General features: G+C 42.5%; 1 long non-coding RNA gene across 1 annotated transcript in view; it reads left to right on the top strand.

Annotated features, from left to right (window-relative positions):
- The first annotated feature begins 1,248 nt into the window (after positions 1–1,248).
- The window catches only part of LOC114064852, a 4,725-nt gene continuing 1,249 nt past the window's right edge, over positions 1,249–4,724 (top strand). Inside the window, exons 1-2 of the long non-coding RNA XR_003572819.1 lie at positions 1,249–1,331; positions 2,516–2,627. This is a non-coding gene — a long non-coding RNA (uncharacterized LOC114064852). The remainder of the gene's footprint in view (positions 1,332–2,515; positions 2,628–4,724) is intronic.

The raw sequence follows: 4,724 nt of genomic DNA, 5'->3' as shown, positions 1-4,724 counted from the left end.
CTTTCCTTAACCCTCAATGAGCAGCTGGACCTAGGGCCCAATCAGTCTCTACGTGGGAGTATCATGAAAGATTTAATGGTGTTGCCCACCACTACCAGAAAGCAAACTAAACCCCAGGCACAGGACTGTCAGGTCTGGCTCCTAACTTGTATCTCATCTGACCACTGCAAAAGAAACTGTTGAAGTTCTGGCAAGCCATGAACTGTGAGTAGCCACTTGAATCCATCCTTGTTCAGTGAAATGACAGGAGTGAAGTGCTTAGAGCTAGGTGTGGGCTTAAGTGTTCCACTGAAAGGCGCAAACCTTGAACCAAGGCAGTTTTCAGAGAATGGGAGATAAGGGAAAGAGGAAATGTTCACCTACATCTGAAGGCACACAAAGGGGTTACCGTCCAGTAAGAGTGAAGCCAGATGCATTTGGGAACCACCAGATCAAAGATGAAGTTAAACCAGGACACTACGCAGGGTAGCATTTGCCATTTAAACACAGCAAAGAAAGACAATGCAGTCCCATACCTGGAAAGATGCAAGTTGCTGCAGGCAGTTAATAGGTTCATTGAACAGCCATCAACCTGGAAAATTAGAGAGAAGGTACCAGCTTCTCAGTATGTTGTGTGTTCTCTCCTTTTGATAGATGACTCCCAGAAGTCATGCGTGATTTTCTCAAGGCGAGATAATAAGCTGTCAGTCGTAGGAAGCCTAGAGTGAACCACACAGAAAATCATCACGGTCTGGAAATCAGAAACATGCCAAACAGCAAAAACAATTTCTTTCTTTAAAAATAAAATAAGGGAGTGCTTTAAGCAAGTTAGCTTTGGCTTACAAGTAATGTTTAGCCATCAACAAAACAGGAGGAAAGTATCTATTTGTGTGATTCCTGAGTGAACGATACAGAGTACGTCTGTATGCCTTATCCCATATGTCATATACATGTTTTGAATCTCAATAAATATACTTATTCACATGTTTAGTTTCACAAGTGACAGGAACACTTAGATGGTTATCAAATCCTATGAGCACAGGACATAATTTTGAAACAAAAAAGTGAGATAACTTGTGTAACCCATGGCCATGGCCAGGGCACCACATGGGCTGTGCTGACAGGATGGGATGTGGGTCTGGCTCTGTGGGGCCCATGGCCAGGCAGGGCTGTGGGCAGATGGAGCCTGGCCCTGCTATGGCATCACTGGGGCAGACGCTGATGAGATCAGAGGGCTGACACGGGCTACTGGTCCTTGGGAAGGTTGAGCAGGAACTGGACACGACATTAGTGCCCCTTATCTCTGGGGCCCTAGTAGCCATGCCCAAATGCCAAAGTCATCCCAGGCCTGTGTAAGGACACACAAGTTCGAGGCAGGTTGTGCAGATACAGTTATCTCCCACTGTTTTGGGGCAAATCCAGCAGTGCTGGCAAGGGAAGGATGTAAACTCCTTTATCCTGATCCATTGGCAGTTGCCCTGAGCAGGGCAGACACTGTTAGCCACGAGGCACCTTCATTCCTAGCAATGGGGAAGAACAGGTTTTTCATAGCCAAGAGTGCCAGCAGAAGACAGAACCAACTTAAGCCAAGCAGTGTCATTCTCCCCTGCTCCACTCTCACCCCACTCTGGGGCTGTCCATGACTGCACTTCCCAAGGGACTAGAGGAAGAGGTTGGAAAACTAAGAGTATCACTGCCTTCTCAGCACAGTATTTGCCTTAAAGGTCACATTATTTACCAGACACTAGGGTTTACTCAGGTGGAATACCCTGCATGAGGCCTTTATTTGTTGTTTTTTTGGTTGGTTTTGTTTGTGGTTTGTTTGTTTTGGTTTTTTTTTTGAGTAAAGAGAGTCAAAAAATTGTCAGCAAGCGACAGTTTGGGTTGCTGGGCTTTAGTGGCTTTTCATTTTCTCCCCTTGGCGATTTGTGCCAACTGTTACTTCATGCATATGGAACACACAACTTCCAGCCTTTTCTCACTGGTATGAAGTAAGAGTTTGGCACGTGCTGAAAACAACAAGCAGAAATTCACTCACTCTCTCCCATCTTTAATGTCAATACCCGCCAGTGATTATTTGGAGAATTAAACACGTAGTCATCTTGCCGTCACCTTAATTCTCCACATTAAAAAGGGATTATATAACAAATTAGGCTGATTTAGTCTATTTTCTAGGGACTTACCCACGGGTTCACTCTTTATTAAATTAGCAAAGAAGCCTTTGGCTTTCAGACATGTTATGAAATCCTTCCCAAGCAGAGACCACCGGTGCTAGGAATTGCTGAAGTGCTTAAACTGCTCTGGAACCACCTCCTTGGAATTTACAGAGCCTGAACTCCAGCTGACCCCCCATGAAGAGAAAATATTCGGGTAGTCACTTGTAATCTGATCTTCAGACATTTGCCTTCCAGTTTAGAAAAAGCAATCCCCCAATCCACCAGGGTCATAGAGTCTTCAGACTCTTTCCCGTGCTCATTTAAATACAACCCAGATCTAGGGTATGTGACAATGGCGACTTTGCTAATTCTCTCTCTAGTGATGGCTTAGTGGGAAGCAGCAGTTGCAAAGCACAGCTGGATGCCTTTCCACCAGTTGTGCAAGAATATCTACATCACCCTCAGGGATGGGGATGTCTGCTGACCAGAAGGGTAAATTGCAAAGACACAGAATGTCTTATTCCTCCTCAGCTGACCGTGTGTTGGAGGACTAACACTTCTTTCATAAAGAATTACACAGCATGAAGTCTGCTGATTGCCAGTCATCTGAAGGCCTGGTGCAATGCCCACTGATGCCAAAGGCTATTTTTCTTCTGCCTTTATTAGGCTTTGGATCATTGCCTTACTCAAAACACTAAACCTTTCAGTATTTTGAGCTTTAGGGTCAAACGCCCTTACTTTCTGCATTCTTTGCTTTTAGCTGTAACAAGTCCATGTCACAATGACAGATTTGATAGCAAACAGTGAATCAGTGTGAATCAGTACAGAAACAATCATATACTCCTGTTTTTCCCTTTCTTTTCTTCAACTTCTCCCTTGAGAGTTTAAACCCAGCTGCACCAGATAGGCCATTCATTGGAATTGCAACTTACTAATTTTAAGCAATAATTTCCAGGTTTCTTATAAAAGAAGTTGCTTGTCTATTTTAAAGAAAAATGCCTGATAACAACAGAAAAAGAAAAAAGAATATGTATTCCAATTTTTCCAAGACTAAACAGTAATTCTGACCTCCTGTACACAGCTTCTCCTTAGTTCAAGCTGCATGCCTTTGAAGCTGTTCCTGAAATGCTTGTGAAAGATGTTGGCCTGAAATATGGGGCAGTTGAGCTCACCCCGTTTATGTGCATCGCTTTTCCAGCAGGGGCAGGGGAAAGGGTGCCTGTCCTCACCGTGCTTGCAGCACTTGCCTGAAGAAGTACTAAAGGCCCAGTTGCTGATGGCAGCTCCGAGTGCTGCCCACCATCAGTGTTTTCACACAGCAGATGTGCACTCCTGGGTACCTCATCAGGGACTTCAGCAGGTGGTTAGGTGACCACAGTTTTCAGTCACCACTGGTGGCACTTGGTCTCTGCTAATGATCCATCCCCCATTCAGTGGATAAATCAGAATCTGAAGAGAGAGGAAAATAAAATCCCTTGTTTTCAGAGTTACTGATATTCAATTGATTGTGACAAATAAATGCTCTGGTTAAATCTGGCCTATATACAGAGAACTGATCTTGACTGGCAAGGTTTGGAAATGACCACTATGGGTCTAAAAAACCCTCATTCCTCTTAGTTTTGATTTCTGTCATTCTCTGCAATGTATCTTTTTTGCCCATGAAGTCACCTCATGACTTGTTAAACATACTTCTTTAAGAAAGCTCAGTTAAGGAAAATTCAATATAAAGCCACATTTTTTTCCAGTAGCCCCATGCTCTACCACAGTTATAAAATAATTGTGTTTATCCAGCTGCAGAAATTATCAGTAACACTTAAACAGCATTGAAGTTTCCTGAAAAAAATCTTTATGAGGCGTACTTTTTTTATTTTATGAAAATCTGATTCTGTCAGATGCTTTTTTTCACTCTCAACAGCCTCTGACTTAAGAACAGCCAAGCATTCTCATGGGAGGAACATACTGTACCACAACTCAATAATCAAACAGAGTACTAAAGTCACTCAAAGAGAAATTAATTGATCCTAAAATTGCATGCAATTATTGGACAACTAAGTAATATCTAATCTGAAGTTGTTCATAGTAAGCAAAAACTATGTGCAAACGTGCAATCTGAGATCAAAACCGTGTACTTCTTAAGGAGTCATGGCTTACAAGCAGATAGGCTGGATAAACAGAATGAAAAAACCCAACCCTCAAGTGACCAACCACATGGGTAGCAATAGTGGTTCCTGCTGCCTTTGGAGATCTTCACACTCAAAAATTAAAGAATTTGCAGTAATTTTCCTTCCAATCCTGCTATTACCCACAGTGTGAAAATAGCATATTTCAGAATCCCTCCCACCAAAAACTAAAAGCTTCCACCCAGTCAGAGTGGACATAGAAAACAAAGAGGCTATCCTAAAGAAATGGACAGGGGTAAACAATCTATTTCTATAGAAAGGATTTCTATTCATATCAAAGTACTGACTCAGTATTTTGAAAATGTAATTTTTCCCCCCCTCATTTTCTTACTCTTCTTCAGGATTCTACAGTGCTGATTTAAACATCTCCAATTCTTCAGCCTGCTTTCTTATGATCTATTTGGAACAC

The sequence above is a fragment of the Empidonax traillii genome, unplaced genomic scaffold (genome assembly GCF_003031625.1).
Source record: "Empidonax traillii isolate 1590-97213 ecotype Southwest subspecies unplaced genomic scaffold, ASM303162v1 scaffold586:size682069, whole genome shotgun sequence".
NCBI lineage: Eukaryota > Metazoa > Chordata > Aves > Passeriformes > Tyrannidae > Empidonax > Empidonax traillii.
The sequence above is the reverse complement of the archived record's forward strand: the minus strand, read 5'-3'. Positions and strand labels throughout refer to the sequence as shown.